Source organism: Crinia signifera, chromosome 6 (assembly GCF_055691185.1).
Source record: "Crinia signifera chromosome 6, ASM5569118v1, whole genome shotgun sequence".
NCBI classification, from domain to species: Eukaryota; Metazoa; Chordata; class Amphibia; order Anura; family Myobatrachidae; genus Crinia; species Crinia signifera.
In genome coordinates this window covers 218,459,742-218,478,419 of record NC_139222.1, presented here as the reverse complement: position 1 = coordinate 218,478,419, position 18,678 = coordinate 218,459,742, and the positions used below count along the sequence as shown (strand labels likewise).

General features: G+C 42.7%; 1 non-coding gene and 1 pseudogene across 1 annotated transcript; both read right to left on the bottom strand.

Moving 5' to 3' along the window:
- Positions 1-9,519: 9,519 nt before the first annotated feature.
- On the bottom strand, positions 9,520-9,709 carry LOC146012684 (U2 spliceosomal RNA). Its single transcript, XR_014445786.1, has one exon. It is a non-coding gene; the product is annotated as a U2 spliceosomal RNA (small nuclear RNA).
- Positions 9,710-16,785: 7,076 nt separating this feature from the next.
- LOC146012627 (U2 spliceosomal RNA) lies at positions 16,786-16,959 on the bottom strand (annotated as a pseudogene).
- Positions 16,960-18,678: the final 1,719 nt, after the last annotated feature.

Here is an 18,678-nt window from a genome sequence, read left to right as displayed (position 1 = left end):
ATTAACATCTTTAACCATTTCCAACCACAAGTTACTAGTCACATCCATCTGTCTCCCCCCTCCCCCCACCCTACCTGATTCCTCCAAGACACAATTTAAATCTCCTAATACCAGTAGAGGACACTTCCCAGTAAGAAAAAACGTAATCTTCTCAAATAAATTTTTTCGCAGGTTCTTGTCAGCATAAGCATATACATTACAAATTCTGAACTTAACATCTCTGTATCTACAGAGTGCAATCACACACCTTCCAGGTTCTATAATATTATAGCTTTCCACCCTAATGCTCCTATTTCTAAATAGGATTCCAATCCCATCATTCCTATTACTATCTGAATAGGACCAGATGGCTTCCCCCATCCATTCTTCACTTTTGGGAGTACTACTTAACCCACACTCCTGAAGGCAATAAATATCCTGCCCGAGTTCTCTAATGTACTCTAGAATTGCAAGTCTCCTTGCTCTGGTCCCAATCATTCTTACATTAAGAGAACAGATTTTCAGAGTCATAGAGAGAGAAAGAAAAGAAGAACAACACCATCAAAAAAAGATAAACTAACTCAAAAACAGTATATCGGATGAGGATGCCCAGGAACCCCTGCTGATGCATCAAACTTCATCAGGTGCAGTTTCGGCCTCCACTGCCTGAATTTGAAATTTAAATCAATCCCCAGGTTCTTAACTGCTTTCAACTGACACCTGGGTGCTTGCCAAGGCAGAGAGTTCCTTCCTCTCCCCCCGGCAGCAGTCCTTCTTCGCCTAAAAAAGAAGGCGAGGGTACGTGAGCCAAATTATAATCAGCTCCACCACATGGGGCACAGTCCTCACTGCTCAGAATGGAGAAAGGATTCGGTGACACACACAACACTTCCTCCTCTGCCAAACGTGGCTTTTTCCCACTGTTCGGCTGCTGATTTTTCTTCCTTGTTACTGCTAGAAAGGTTTCTGTATCTGCCGAACTTCCCGGCTGGCCACTTTCCTCCTCAGAGGACTCATATTCAATATCAGGTGCGTCTTCTTCCATGTCCTGACACTCACTGTGACCACTCCCTGTACAAAGGTCAGGATTATCAAGGAAAGGTGTGGTTAACCCTTCCACCTCCATAGATGCATGCTTCCCTTCCACACCTCCCCCGTCTGCTTTAACTAAGGTACTAAAACCCCCTCGGCTCTCAGAGACATTTGCAAGGAGTCTCCTTGATTCCTCCTCCTGCTCATTTATTAGCACCCTCCTTTTTTCAAACTTGGTATTGGTAGGACAGTTTTTAGCAGTGTGTTCCTGCTGACCACAGATATCACACACCTTAGGGGCAAGGCAGTGAGCAACATCATGTCCCTGGGTTTTACAATTCCTACAGGTCCTGCCTGTTTTACAGTTCTCCATAGTGTGCCCATACGTTAGACACAAGCGACAGAAGTTTGGTTGGCCTGGGTAAAATAGGAACCCTCTGATACCTGCGACCGTAAAGTTTGCAGGGGGATGTTTGTTAGCACCCACATTTTCTGGGTCTGGTTTTAGCTTGACCCAGAACCTCCACTTCCCGTTGAAAATACCCAGAACATTCTTCTGTCTTAGCCCGTCACTGACTTTATCACAATAGTGCTTTAAAAACGCCTTTATAATAGAAATGTCAGCATACGGATTGTACAGGTGAACAGTTATAGGTAATTCTTGCATGCTAAACAAGGGAACCATTTTTAGCAACTTCATATCAGCCTCCTCCATTTTCCCCTTCAAGGTCTCATAAGTATTCAAACAGAAACCAGCATTGTAAAAGGTAATATCAGATATCCCTTGCTTAGGGAAATCTTGGGCACAAAAAATATCTGTTACCGTAACTCCGTCCAATTTCATCAGGATCTGTCGGATAACCCATACTGCATTACGTCCAGGTCGATGCTCTTCGTCCACCACAAAACGAATACTGTTCTTCAGACCAGCCATATTGCTGCAGGAACACACGCTCCGTTCACGCCCGGCGGCGTGATCACTCCTAGGAAAAACCCCAGGCCCCTAGCGAGAGACCTGGAACAGGAACGTAGACCTGGAACGTAGCGAGCCCCGCGAGGGGACACGGAATATCGCCACGCTTCGGGCTCGGTGGCTCGCTACGCTCGCCACAGGTTTATATCCAACTCCATGCCCACTTGGATAGTAGGGGTATGAAAAGGACCCCTTTTTCCCATTGAATTCCATGTTAAAATGGACTCAGTCCATTTTAACATTGATTCCTATGGAAAAATCGGGTCATCGCATCCGATGGTCGCATGCGATGCGATGCGATATCGCATCGCATCGCATCTGATTGTATGCCTTAACTTAAGGCATACAATCAAAAAATCGGACGCCCAGATAACTCACAAGTACCGCATCATCTATTCCATTTGCCTTCTTTCTGTCCCACATGTAACAAAAGTACAGTTTGTCTAATGTCATTCTAATGCAATCTTTGACTTCAAATTTTTCCTTCTTGAAGATACATAAGTTTCTTGTATCCCATAATGTTTCTTTTACACATGTAATTATTAGCCAGAAAAGTCTTCCTTTCATTTTGCTACAGGCCACTAAACCAAAGAGGATTAATTCTAACGTAAAAGCTGGTATACCAGTTAACTCTTTGCACAAGGGGTTTATACCCTTCCATACACCTTGGGCCATATCACATTCCCAGAAGATATGAGCGATATTTTCTTTTCTGTAACAATTTGCCCGCGGACACCTTTCAGATCTCACTAAATCTCTTTGTTTTAGCCACTCTCTTACTGGTAAGGCTTTATGTAGGCTAAGCCATGTCACGTCTTTTTGTTTGTTTGTCATTCCGTCTGTTTGTAAATTTTTCCACACTGTAGTCGCTTGTCTTTGGGTTAAAAGATCAATTTTAGCTGTAACCTCTCCTTTCTTAATGTAATTTTTAACTTTATTTTTTTGTTGTAGATCTTTCTTGTTGATGCTTTCTAGTTTGAGTTTTTTTTATGAAAAACAACATGTTTTCGTACCATTTTGGGCATGTGAAGGAGACAGGTCTCCTTAGGTCATACTGGAACCAATTTACTTTCCAGAAAACAGTTCCTGCAACATATTTTGCCATAAAGGCTGCCATATTTCCTCTTTCTAATATTTTTAGCAAAGTCCTCATGAAATTATAACCCAAAAAGATTTCAATATCTGGGAAATCATATCCTCCTTTCTCTTGGGGTTTTAGTACTATTTCTCTTTTGACCTTTTCCATCTTTGGGTTCCAAAAAAAGAGAAAAAGCATTCTGGTCATTTTCCTCAGCATTTTACCGGATGGTGGAAAAATATTTGCCAGGAAAAGCAACAGCGGTAAAATTACTGCTTTAATTATAAGGACTCTGCCGGTCTTAGCTTCCAGAAATTTAATTTTATTTCAATTTTTTTCTGTGTGTCTATCCAGATTTCTTGTCCTCTCAGGTCTTTATCAAATTTAACCCCAAGAACTTTTATGCTGCCTTCAGTCTTTTTAATTTCACCATCTACAAAGGCGCTCTCTTTCCCAAAGCATTTAATTTCACATTTCTGCCAATTTACTTGAAAGGCAGAGGCTTCACAAAACACTGTCAGCCATATTTTAGCTCTCTTAACTACTCTTTCTGAGCTACATAGGAAACATACATCATCCATGTAACTCAGGGCTTTTACCACTTTTCCCTCACTGCCTGGTATTAAAACTCCTTTCATGACTTTGTCTTTCCTAACTAAATGTAATAAAGGTTCCATAGCACAAATGAAAAGGATTGGTGAAAGGGGGCAACCCTGTCTCACACCCGATTTCACCTTGATTTTATTACTTAAAAAACCATTGACCAAAAAAGAGCTTTCACTCCCTTCATAAAGACTTTTAATGATTTTAATGAAATCTATCGGAAAGCCCATTTGTTCCAGCACTTGAAATAAAAAGGGGTGTGATAGTCTGTCATAGGCTTTTTCAAAGTCAACTGAAAAAAGCATCACCAACTGTCTCCTTTCCTCACAGTCCCATAATATGTCTCTTAGCAGTGTTAAATGATCCTCCATATCTCTATTTGGGACTCCACATGCCTGACCTTCCTGTATTACCTGGTCTATTACTTCTCTTATTCTATAAAATATTAATTTGGTAAAGATCTTATAATCCACATTTAATAGTGTGATGGGTCTCCAATTTTTTAAATCTCGTCTGTCACCTTTTTTAAAGATCAGGACCACAATCCCTTCTTTCATTGTTTCTCCAATGGCATACCCTCCAACATTTTTAGGGCAGAAATCGGTACACCTACTGAAAGGGGGCGTGGTCATGGATAAAGGGGGCGTGGTTACGCCCCCTTTCCGAATGTATACTTTTTTCAAAAGTATGTATTTAAAAAAATGTAGGAGAGGGGGGGAGGGGGAGAGAGTCTAGCAATGATGGAGGGTATGCTAAAATACACTACACGCTGCCTGCATCACACTACAATACACTACACGCTGCCTGCATCACACTACAATACACTACACGCTGCCTGCATCACACTACATACAGTACACATGCCCTCCTCGGTGATCGGCAGGACGGGGCGATGTGGTGGGTGTCAGAGAATCCGTTGTCCAGCTCGGCCAGGTCCTCGAGAGCGCCCAGGCCCCCGGGGAGGTGATCTGCTGCTGCTGAGGGGGAACCTTGTCCAGGCGGCTGCTGCTCCCGGAGGGAAGAGGACGGAGGACGGAACTTGTAAAAGTCCTGCCAGTCCTCGTCACGCTGGGCGAGTGGTGCCGCCACCTCCATGCCGGGGTCTACGGGGAGCGGGGTACTTAGAATGGGGCGCTACGACAGCTGGTCTGTTGCCCCAGGACGCGCGCTCCCAACACAGTCCTGTTGCAGAAAACCGGTACATTCGGTACAAAGTGATTTTGCCGGTACAGACTGTTAAAAAACGGTACTGTACCGGCAAAATCGGTACAGTTGGAGGGTATGCAATGGTCCCATATTTCCACATATATCTGCATACTTCAAGGACATCATTACCGATGTGTTTCCAAAAACATGTATAAAATTCTACAGGTAGGCCGTCTTTTCCAGGTGTTTTGTTTTTAGCCATTCCGTTTACCGCTTTCAGCACTTCTTCCTCCTTTATTTTACTCATCAAAGTCTGCAAATCCTCCTCATGAACTTTATCTTCTACAGCCGCCAATACTTCCTCTACCAAACCATCATCTCTCCTTTTATCTGCATATAAAGATTCATAGTATTTCTCAATAACAGTTCTTATTTCTTCACCTTTCACCTCTATACTTTTTTTCATTTAATAGTATATCCATATCTCTCTTCTGGTTATGCTTTTTTTAAAGAAAAATCTTGTGCATTTTTCATCTTTCTCCAAATGTTCTATTTTTGTTCTATATATAATTTATTTTCCTTTGTCATCCAGAACTTTGTTTAGTTCCTTTCGTGCTTCTTTTATTTCATTGCATACATTAAAACCACTATCTCTTAGTTTATATAATGATTCTAAGCGCATATTCCATGCTTTAAATTGTTCTCTTTTTTTCCTTGCTAATTTATAGCCCCATTTTTTGAAGAAATTTTGGCACAAAATCTTAATCCACTCCCACCACATCAAAATATTTGGGAAATCCCTTTTTTTCTCTGCCCAAATCTTATATTCTTGAGCGAAGGCTTCTTTAATTTCCTCATTTTCCAGCATACTGGTATTAAGTTTCCACAGACCTTTCCCGCTTACTAAACTTGTATTAATGCCCATTTCACATTTAATGCATTCATGGTCAGAAAAACCTACCACCCTTTGACTATATTTGTAAGCCTCCCATTCTCTTGACATAAAACAAAAATCCAATCTGGAATGAACACCTCCTCTGTCGGCATGGTAAGTATTAGGTACAGGGTTAACTTTGCAAGCCACTGCCACATCACTCAGTTTAAAATCACTTACTATTTGATTGAAAATCTTCCCTGTAGAATCAGTCTGACCTTTTATATTACAATTTAAATCTCCTATGACTAGAAGGGGGCTTTTACCTGGTAGGAAAAATTTAATTTTTTCAAACAATTCTTTTCTTTCTGCTTTATTAACAGGGGCATAAATGTTCACAAGCCGAAATAAACAATTTTTATATTTAAGCGTAATTAAAATACATCGGCCCAGCTCAATAATTACATAGTCATTCACAGTAATAGCTTTATTTTTTATTAAAACTCCAATTCCATCGTTTTTGTTCTTTTGTGACACAGACCATACAGCAGGGCCATATGGCCACTCAGTTTCCCCTGGGATTTCATTAAGCCCACATTCCTGTACACAAATAATATCCCCTTCATTTCTATATAACTCTTCCAGTACAGCAGCCCGTTTTGCTTTGGATTGAAACACCCTTACATTTAAGGATGAGATTTTAATATGAGCTGCCATTAGCATGAAAAAAAGAGAGAATCTCTAGTCAGAAACTAATTTCCCTCCAAGACACATCTGCATAGCTGATCTGCTGTGTGACCTATTTTTGACCTTTCTGTGAGGTAAAAAAGGAACAGCTATATCTTTATCTTGCTTTGCAATAAAAATAATAAAAGATAAAATAAAAAAACATGAAACCATGACATACTTTAACATTATAAAGTCCTGTTATCTTCACAGGATTTCCATGGCTTGTATCAGCTAATAAACACCAGAGAAAATGTTTATACATCTCTGCAGCTGATATTAACACAGAACTGCAACTTCTTATATAAATACTAAATAAAACTTCCTTAGTCAGGCTTTGTAAGGAAATTGTTTGTAAAGAAAAAGTAACATATTTATGCTTAACTTCAGCATGTAATAAAGAACAAAGTATTAGAACCCTTAACTTCAGGGTAAGAAGAGCAGAACTTATATACAGAATAAAAGGATGACAAAAGCAGTAGTTTAACTGCAACAGTGGATGAGCCATGTATTGTCATCAGCTTTGGTCTCCATTATGCTTTCAAATATACATTTTTTTAACAGGCTTTACCTGATGTCAGAGCCCGCAGCAGTCACTTCCCCACTCCCCGATAAATCAAAGGGTGATAAGGGGCTCAGTGTATTGTAATCCACTGGGATCATATTAGGAAAATCCATAGAGCTCAGCAATGCATAAGGATTAGGGGAAATTGGTAAGGGGTCACAATCTTGCTCTAAACGAGCTTTTTTATTGCTTTTAACCCCTTCACGCTTATTAGTCTTTCTGGTCACTTTGATAAATCCCTCAGTGTTATCCGGAAAAACAGCTTTATTTTCCACATTCCCCTGTTTACTTTCCTCCATTGCCTCTATATTTTCAGTCAAAACAGGAGTGTCTACAGCCTGTGCAATTACAGGTTCAGACACAGTAACATTTCCCTGTTTTTCTCTTTTTTCTAGAAAGCGGGTAACATCTTCATCTCCTGCTATGGGTTCTTGGGATGCACCCAGCTGGGGTTCATCAAAGAGTACATCTCTCACTACTTTTAAAACTGGTAATGTAGCCCATCCTTTTTTCCTTCCAAAGATGGAAGCAGGGCATTCTCTTGCATTGTGATCATTTTCACCACACAAATCACAACATCTAGGTTCCCTGCACTGTGCAGCCTCATGGCCTGTCTTTTTACAGATTCTGCAGGTTTTTCCCTGCTTACAGTCCTCCTTAACATGCCCATACTGAAAACAGTTTCTACAAAAGGAGGGTTGTCCGGGATAAAAAAGGAATCCCCTCAAACCAGCAACTGTAAAATTTGCTGGAGGGTGTTTTGTCCCCCCCACATTATCTGGGTCTGGTGTCAGGGTAACCCAAAACCTCCACTTTCCATTGTATATCCCAAGTGAATTTTTCATTCTGGTTGCATCACTGATTTTGGAACAATATTTCCTCAGAAAATCTTTTATTAGCCCTATTTCTGCATAGGGGTTGTACAGATGCACAGTCAGGGGAATATCCTGTTTATTAAACAGAGGCTCCATGGTAACCTTTTCTACTGCAGTATCTGAACTTTTGACTCCGAGTTTTTCAAACACATTCAGACACACTGCACTGGTAAAGAAAGTTATGTCATATATTCCCTGCTTTGGGAAATCTTGTAAAACAAATATTTCAGTCACATTAACCCCAGCTAATTTTTCCAGCAATTCTTTAACCACCCACACCATTCCACAACTTTCTCTATAATTCTCTTTTACCACAAAGCGAATTATGTTTCTCACACCAGCCATAATGCTGCAGCTTTTTATGACTAAAATAGTCTGACAAAGCTTATGCCTCTCTCAGTATCCGGCAAGACAATCACAGTAAAACCAGAGGCAGCATCTAACAACTGCCCTGGTCCTGGCCGGCTCACTGAGTGACACTGTAATGCTCAGTCAGCTCTGAGGTATTCCTGTCTAGCCAATCACCTCACAGGGAATACCCTCCTCCAATCAGAAAGTGTCCAGCCAGTCTCCAGATGTCATAGGGTTAGGTCAGCTGGGTCAGCTGATCATCAGGCTAGACTGCAGTATCAGCTGTTCAGAAAGAAACGGCTGATATAATGTTTCACATTACTTGTTGGCTACAGACAGCTGGGTGGGAGGACAGCAAAAGTGCAGGATGTATGTAATGTTAATTCAATATGGAAATAGTCACAAAATGATACACTGGAGGCAGGATTTCAAACTATGGTACTCTTTACCTAGCACGGCGCCCACGATTTTGATCGTGGTCATCGCAGGTAAAAAAATCGCGGGCATCGCATGCACTAAAAATCGGGTGCGATGCGACCGACGCGATGCCCGCGATTTCCCATAGGGAACAATGTTAAATGTCTCAATTGACCCGTTTTTCCTGTTCAATGCCTCAATTGACCCGATTTTTCCGTAGGAAACAATGTTAAATGGCCCACAGAGGCCAAATAGGCACCCTGAAGTGTGAAATGGCCCCCACAATTGTTAACGCCACCCCATGATCAACATGAACCCGAAGCATGGCGAGCGTGGAGTCTCAACTCCACGTCTGCGTGGAGTTGAGAATAGAATAGTGTGGCGAGCCACCGAGCCCGAAGCGTGGCGAGCGGACGCGGATACCTTCACAGGTAAACGCGTCCCTTCGCGGGCTTCACAGGTATCCGCGTCCCCACGCGGGGCTCGCTGCGCTCGCCACGCTTCGGGTTCACGTTAATCGTGGGGTGGCGTTAACAATTGTGGGGGCCTTTTCACACTTTAGGGTGCCTATTTGGCTTCTGTGGCCTATTTAACATTGTTTCCTATGGAAAAATCGGGTCGATTGAGGCATTGAACAGGAAAATCGGGTCAATTGAGATATTTAACATTGTTCCCTATTGGAAATCGCGGGCATCGCGTAGGTCGCATCGCACCCGTTTTTTTAGTGCACGCGATGGGCGCCGTTCTAAGTAAAGAGTACCCAAACTATTTATGCACAAGGGTTAAACCTTGAAGCAAATGCATGCATTTCTAAATACAAAGTTGGAACAGTGCACAAACAATTGATACACCAAATCAAGTGCCAGGAATGGAAATAGTCTATTTTTGGATAACAGATTAGGAAGGTGCACCGGTCCTGGAAGTACTGCAATACCAGGTCAATGCGTGGAATGGACAGAGCAAGCTCTTCTTCCATCTCCCTGTTCTAAAAATCCATTTAATATATGGCCCCCAGATAGGGGGCGTTTTAGATATTAAACTGATAAGAACAGATTTTTTTTTTTTAAACCATTCAGGTTAGAATTGCCGTCGCTTCTCCGTGGAAAAGCAATCACCTTGACTTCACCATTAATGGACCAATTCCTCTCATCATGCATGGTTATTATAATATTTTTCCAAATTATCAAAAAATTCCATTAATCTTTTGTTATGGACCAAAAATTGACAAATACCTCACAAAGAGGTGAAAAACACTATGCATAACATATATTTAAAGAAACAAACATCATAATAAAAAAAAAACAACAACAATTATTCCCCACCACCACCAACCTCTTATCACATCACTAACTAACTACTCTCACCAGGTGTTTCCATTTTTTATGCTTCCATATTCCTTTCGCATCGCACATACTTCCGTCTCTCATATCCCATACATAATTCATATACATCTTCCCCAGAATCATTCTAATACATTCATTCTTCTCAATCACTTTCTTTTTAAACACATACAAATTCCTAACATCCCACAAGCATTCTAACACACACACCATCATCAACCACATAATTCTCTCTCTCACTTTACCACAAGCCCCTATCCCAAACATAGCCGTCCTCCAAGACACCCTTTGTACACCAGTCACCTCTTTACATACATCTCTTAATCCCAACCATACCTTTCAAGCATACGTACAACCCCATACCATGTGCATAATACTTTCCACCCCTCTACATTCTTCTCTCGGACATACTTCAAACCTAGTCAAATCACACTTTTTTTTGCACCTCTCGCACCGGCAATATCTCATGTAAACTCATCCATACCAAATCCTTCTGTCTATTATTTACCCCATCCATGCACACTTTTTTCCAAGCATCACCACACTGTTTATCATTCAAACCTTCTATCTTACACATAGTTTCACGCTTCCTCAATATCTGCATCATCCTTGTCTTATTCATCAGTTCCTTCTTACTAGTCTTCCACAAATCCCACTTTCTCACAAATGCATTTATCCGCTCATACCACTGACATCTTTACAAAGCAATAGGTTCCATTATTTTCCTTTCATACCACTTCAACCTACACAACATCCCACCTGCCATATATCTCATCATACACGCAGCCTTATTCCCTTTTTCAATCATACTTAACACTCTCACCATTACATTCAAATTCAAATACACTTTGATGTTTGGAAAATCCAAACCACCATTCATCCTCTCTTTCATCACATGCTCTCTCTTCAATCTTTCCATTCTTCCACCCCACAAAAACAAAAACACCATTCTATTTATTCTTTTCAAGCACATCACATTCGGCAAAAAAAACACTCGCAACATACAACAACATCGGTAACACAATCGCTTTCACAATCAACACTCTGCCAGTCATCGTTAATCTTTTCATTCTCCAAAATCCCACTCTCGCACTCACTTTCTTTTCCAACTCATTCCAACTTTCTTTCCCTCTCATATCTTCATCAAACACAACTCCCAAAACTTTTATACCACCCTCCACATACTGACTTCCAACATCATCCACACCTTTCCCTCCAAAGACCTTAATTTTTGATTTCTCCCAATTTAGTTTAAAGGCTGACGCTCCACAAAAAAAAACAGTTAGTAATTTCCCCCACAATCACAACATCATCCATATACCCTAACACATTCACACTCCTTCCACTGCTACCCGGAATCAACATACCTCTCATCACCTTATCCTTTCGAATCAAACACAACAATGGCTCCAACACACATACAAACAAAATCGGTGACAGCGGGCATCCTTGTCTTACTCCTGAACTGACCCTAAACCTATCACTCAAGAAACCATTTATCAACACCTCACTCGAAACACCTTCATACAGACTTCTCAAATTATTCACCAAAACACTCCCAAACCCCATTTTTATCAACACTCTCCACATAAAATCATGCGCCACCCTATCAAAAGCTTTCTCAAAATCCACAGCCATCACATACATTCTCTTCTTTCTACTCATACAATCACCAATCAAATCACGCAGCAACATCAAATTCTCATTTATCCTTCTCTTCGGTATCGCACACACCTGTTCTTCATCCACTACTTGCTCAATCACACACCGCATTCTATTAACCAAAAGCTTTGCATACATCTTATAGTCCACATTCAGCAACGTTATTGGTCTCCAATTTTCACACATCTCCTTTCACCCTTCTTATGTATCAGAACAACCACACCTTCTTTCATAGACTTACTCACTTTCCCATTCATAAACATATATTCCATCATCTCAATCACATCTTTGCCTATATATTCCCACATCACACTATAAAATTCAACTGACAACCCATCCTTACCTGGCGTTTTATTCTTTGCCATTCCATTCATTGCCTCTTTAATCTCTTCTTCTGTCATATTCTTACCTAACGTCTCCCAGTCACTCTTGTCCACACGCTTCTCAATTACACCCAACACTTCACTCTCCAAATTTCCATCACATATCTTCCCTTCATACAACTTCTCATAAAACTCTCTAACTTCTTCCCTCATCTCACACCCTCTCACTTCTTCACCATTCTCTTTCACCAACACATCCATATCCTTTCTTTTCCCGCACACTTTCTTAAAAAAGAAACGGCTGCCTACCAGTTTGCTCTAGCGTAGCTTGGGACGATACCGCATTTCACTCCCCACCCCTCCTGCCAAACTGCTAGCATGCACATGTTTACAATTTATAATGTACCATGCAATGTCCCCAACCTGTGCTTATATATACCCTTCCCGCCCCCTTTTGTGTCTGTCTCCCCCCACTCTGCTCCTCATCTTTCTCCTGCCCCCTCTCTCCCTCCCTCTTTCTTCACTAGACTTCCCTTTTTCACTGTTATTCTAACTGTAATTTTTTTGGGGCGCAGTTTCATTTAACTAGTATTTAATAGAGTGTAAGACAGACAGTTGTATTAGTGGAACTAATGTTTAATAATTCTATGTTGGATTCACTGTTTTACCTCTGTTCCCGATATGTACATGTCTATTCTTTGCTGACCCAATAAAAATTGAATATTTAAAAAAAAAAGAAACGGCTACATTGTTCATCTTTTTCCATGCATTCCACTTTAGCCCCATACACAATTTGCCGGCCCCTTTCTTCCATACTTTTCCTCATCTCCTCTCTTGCCTCCATAATCTCATCCGCCACATCCGCTCCATTCTTTCTCATTGTATACAAATAATCTAATCTCTCATTCATTCTTTCCCATCTCTCTCTCTTCTTCCTTGCTAATTTGAAACCAAATTTCCTAAAAAATCTCTTACACTCACTTTTCACCCAATCCCACCATTCTAATATATTATCAAACTTCCACTTCGTTTTCACCCATTCCTCATACTGCACTCTAAAACACTGTTTTACCTCTTCATTCTTCAACATTTCGACATTCAACTTCCATACCCCAGGCCCATACTTACCACTCTCCTTACATCCCAGCTTACACACTATACAATCATGATCCGAGAACCCCACACACTTTTGCACAAAACTTTCACACGTGAAATCTCTCGAAACAAACACATAGTCCAACCGTGACTCAATCACACCTCTATCAGCTTTGTAAGTATTCATAGGATCACCCACACAGCATTCTCTCGCCACATCCATTAGTGAAAAATCATCAATCATCCTTCTCAAAACTCCACTCGTAACATCATTTTTAACCACATCCATACCTCTTTTCACTCCCCTGTCAATCACACAATTCATATCACCCACAATCACAACCGGCTTTCTCCCAACCACATACAACGCCATCCTCTCAAACAAATCCTTCCTTTCATTCTTATCCGCACTTGCATACACATTAATTAACTTAAAATCCCATCCCCCATAACGTAAATTAACTAAGATACACCTCCCTGCCTCTATAACAATATGTGAAATTATACTCAGCTTATTACCCTTAACTAAAACCCCAACACCACTATTTCTATTTCCCTTGGACCCACTCCACAGGGATGCTCCATATCTCCACTCCTCCTTTTTTGGAGTTTCTTCAATACCACACTCTTGCAAGCATATAATATCCCCCTCAAGCCCACCAACATAATCTAAAATAGCAGCCCGCCTATATTTTGATTTGCAACTTCTAACATTTAGGGATACCACCCCAAGATTTTTATTCAAGCCATTTTAATTTATTTTAATGTCCTCCCCCTCTCATGTCATTTCATCCGAGGTATCGGAAAGACCTGGATCACCAGGGGTACTTCCTCCCAGCAAGAACTTCCTGAAGTGACCATCTTGTTCTTTTAAAAAAACGTCACGTTTTTTTGTGTCCTCATTTATCTCTTGTTCAGACATTTTTTTAATGCCCATGCTTCCAAGCTTCCTTAAAGCCTCCTTCATCGTCATAATGCCACTCCCCTCTCCACTTTCATCAATTTTAGCCTTCTTGGCAGTGCTCTGATCAGACTGCTTTCTCAGGAGCCTGGAGAAGTCCGTGTCAGAGCTCTCCTGCACCTCCTGTCTATGCTCCGCAAGGTACTCCCCTCCCTCCACACTTTCAACTGTCACCAGAGAGTCCACACTACTTACGGGGCTTACTCCTCCGCACAAGACGCTGCAATTATCCGGACCGTAATTCACCGGGCTGAAAGTGACGGAGCTGTCACTCACTGCGTCCCCGGCATCCTCAACACCCGCCCGCTGCTCAGGCGGCAGGGCCGTTACCTCCGACATCTCCTCTTCTAGAACATCCTCTCCCACTGCCTCGTGGGTCTGACGAGACTTTTTTCTCGGCGGATTCGCCACAGCCTGGTGTTCCTCGTCAGCAGATTCCTCCTGCACCATTAGGATAACTTCATCTGCCGTTTTTCGCAAATTTGCATGAAAGGCGGCAGCTTCCTCCTCTGACCTTTTCTCTCTCTCCTCCATCTCCTTTTTCCTCCCCTCGTATAACTGAGCATTTCGCTCAGCATATTCCTGGGGGGTTTTGCCTCTTTTTGTTTCTTGGGCGACTTTGGGGCATTTACGGGCAACATGATCAGGGGAACCACAGATAGCACATATCTTTCCCTCATTACAGTCTTTTGCCTCATGTCCTGTAGCATTGCAGTTTCTACATGTTTTGCCACTATCACAATCATCTTTCTGGTGTCCAAACCTTCTGCACCTCCTGCAGAAGTCCGGTTGGCCAGGGTAATACAGGTAGCCCCTGAGGTCACCAACAGAAAAGGTAGCAGGGGGATGTTTCAGGCCCTCAATACCCGTTTTGTCCTCCCTGAGCCTTACCCAAAATCGCCACTCTCCATTAAATATTCCCAGAATATTCTTCTGCATTACACCACCTCTAACCTGGCTACAATATTGTCTCAGAAAAGCCACAATTTTTTCCATCTCAGCAAAAGGGTTGTACAAGTGAACAGTAATAGGCCTCTCCTCAACCAGTGCAGGGAAGACCTCCACACCCTCCATCATTGGGTCTGCAACATGTTTTTGTAGTTGCCACAAGGCATCATTGTACGTACCCAGTTGTACAAAGGAAACATCAAGCAAACTGAGATGGTATTTCCTGAACACAGAAAATTTCACGTCTCTGTACGCCACATACCTTCTCCAACAACTCTTCCACAAGATATCTCAGAGATCCATTTTCACAGCGTCTTGTAATTTTAACCCGTAATGTATTCTTCACCGACGACATTCCGGCACTCTTTCTCCTCTCCGACCGCTCCATGAACCTTGAGGCCCCTCCAAGGAAAGACCCCCGCTACCTTTCGACAACGACCATGATCGTGCCAAAAGGCCGAGAAGCGATAACCCGAATGGGGTCCCAGCAAAGCGCGCAAACCGGAATTCGGCCACCAACACTGGTGGAGAGGAGATCAGCACCACGGACACATCTAACACACACACATCACTTCTTTGTCGTTGCAGTCTGAAAGATACCTGGCTGTGCGGCAGGTGTGAATAAGACTTGAAGTGCTGGACAGGGACCGGAGGACAAGTAGCCATCCAACTGATTTTGTGTTTAGGTCGTCGGCAGCCTCAGCTGGGTAGGAGGCCGAATTTGCATGTGCTCCGCCCCGTCTGTTGACATCGCGTCAACAGACACACACCCACTAGGCAGACGATCAACAGGCAAGCAGCAGCCAGCTGTCTCCTCGCTCTTTGCTGCTGCATGCCTGTGTCCCTGACGAACTGCTGCTGACCAAATCAATCAGCTAGCTGCTGCAGAGGAGAAGGAGGAATCTTGCAACATCAGTTGCAATGACGGCTTTCCTGTTTTGAGCCCATTCAGCAGCAGTAGTAGACAGTCAGATGGACAAGCATTCATGTGGCAGGACCCTTTGTGTGACATCACAATCTGCCCTCTATGACATCACAAGCTGCTCACTCGGATTCCGCAACCTGACAGCCAGACAGTCACTTGGAACAGACAGGCAGACAGGACAGTCATGTGTAGGTGAGCTGGGTGGGCCAATGTTTTCTTTTATTGGCAGTTACCACCCAAATGATGGTCCGAAGAAGGTAAGTGATACTTTTTCTAAATCCCCCTCTCAATGATCATCAATTGTTGGGCTCGGAACAAAATGGAAGAGGAAAAAAAATTCCCAAAACAAAAGAGAGAAAAGAGGAAAAAAAAAATCCCAAAACAAAAGAGAGAGAAAAGAGAGCGCAAAAGGAAAAGAAAAAAAATATAAGAGATCAAGAAAAAAAAAAAAAAGGAAAAAAAACAAACAAAAAACAAGCCATTTCAAATGGAGAGGGAGGGGGGGTCCAAAAATGCCATTGCTGTGATCCAGTTGATGTTTCCGTGGTAAGATCGTAGGTAAGTCACATAGTCTTTGCATATTTATTGGGAGGTCGCAGCGATTGATAAGTCCTTTAATTTAGGCCGGCTTCCGGTCTTTTGGCTAGGCCGCATATGCTGATATCAAGTGTAGTGTCACGTAAAAATATTTAACTGCCTCGATTCCAGAAAGTACAATTCAAGGAGTCAAGAAATAGTCACAAAATGATACACTGGAGGCAGGATTTCAAAGTATTTATGCACAAGGGTTAAACCTTGAAGCAGCAAATGCATGCATTTCTAAATACAAAGTTAGTACAAAGGTGCACAAACAATTGATACTCCAAATCAAGTGCCAGGAATGGAAATAGTCTATTTTTGGATAACAGATTAGGAAGGTGCACCGGTCCTGGAAGTACTGCAATACCAGGTCAATGCGTGGAGTGGACAGAGCAAGCTCTTCTTCCATCTCCCTGTTCTAAAAATCCATTTAATATATGGCCCCCAGATAGGGGGCGTATCAGATATTAAACTGATAAGAACAGATTTTTTGATTGAAAAAGCAGGTCTTTATTGTACATAAAGAATGCAAAAAACAGACGATAACAAATATCACACATATACCGTGTCGCAGCACAGCCAAAACACAGTACACATGCAGACAGTATAGTACATATTATAAAATACAGTACAAGATAAACTCACACTATAGACTATACTATGCACTATGCATTCTAACGGTAACATTTACACAACAGTATACAAGGCTATGGGTGTGGAGGGTAGGCGGTGGGGGAGGAGGAATCACATGCCCGAAGCTTTATTGACCAGACAGACATATATAAGGGGAGGGCAATAAATAGAAATACATCAACAAAACAACAGACATTGTGAAGTGAGGGGGACGGGGCCACGGTCCCAAAGTCTTATAAAGCAGTCCAAACAAGGGGAAAGGACCAGAAGAAAAGGGGTTTAGTCCTCTTCTTCCTCAGGGCTATCCCGAATGGAATAGTCTCTGAGCAGACTGTGAACCAGCCTGCGGCAGTCCTGAACGGACATTCTCTCCCTCCTCAATATGAGTCGATTTCTGGCAAACCACAAAGCGTCCTTAACACAGTTTATAAGGCGCCAGGCTTCCTGGGTCGCCCCATACGTGTGGGTGCCCGGGAATAGTCCATACAATACCGAAAGGTATGAAAGGCAGTTCCTGGGCACGGAGTCCTTGAATTCAGTCTCTAGGGCATCCAACAACAACTGTGCGTAGGTGCAGTCCCAGAAGATGTGCATGGAGGTTTCTTCATGCACAAAGCACCAGGGACAATGTCTATACCTACACAAGTTTCGGGAGTGCATGAATGACCGGTGAGGTAAGCCCCCCTGAATGGCCATCCATGACAAGTCTTTGTGTCTATTTGTGAGCCTTTTGGAGGCCACATACTCCCAGACAAACTTGGCAGTTGCTGAAGGGAGCCCTGAAATCGGTTCCATGACGTCTTTGGCTCTGATGAGCTTGTGGACAGTTTTAGGTTTCCACAAGTCGGGTTTCAATCCCTCCAGTTGGTGCTCCCTCACAAACTTGGACACATCCAGGTAGAACCATGGAGTAGTCCAGTTGTAAGGGATGGAGCTGTCCCACTTGTCCCATTTAAGGGTCCTCCACATTGGTAGGAGGAAGAAGCGGGACATGGAGTTCCCCGCAGAGCCGGCACAATTGTCTATCAAAGTTCTGCGGATACAGTTACATGCAAAGAAGGCTCTCAGCATAGTTGGAATGTCTGGAATGCCTTTGCCACCTTTGAGGGGATCTTTGTACATAACAATCCGCTTGACTCTGTCCATTTTGGAGCCCCAGATGAAGTGGAAAACAGCCCGTGTGATGGCCTTGCAGATCGCCGCCAGAGGTGGCCAGGCCTGGGCGGTGTACTGAAGAACAGGAAGAATCTCATTCCGCAGCACAAGTGTTTTCCCTTCGATGGTAAGGTCTCTGAGACTCCACAATCCCAGTTTCTGACGCATTGTCGCAAGTCTTTCATCCCAGCACTTCAGGGCCGCTCCATCTCCTCCGAACCAGACACCAAGGATCTTGATGAGGTCTGGCTTTACCGTGAAGGGAAATGGGGCGGAGGATGACAGGTGCCACTTTCCGAAGAGCATAGCCTCTGACTTCCCAAGGTTAACCTTTGCTCCTGAAGCACGGCCGAAGTCCTCGCAGGTCTGGACGAGAGCTGTCACCGATCTCTGGTCTGCGCAGAACACAGTGACGTCATCCATGTACAGCGAACACTT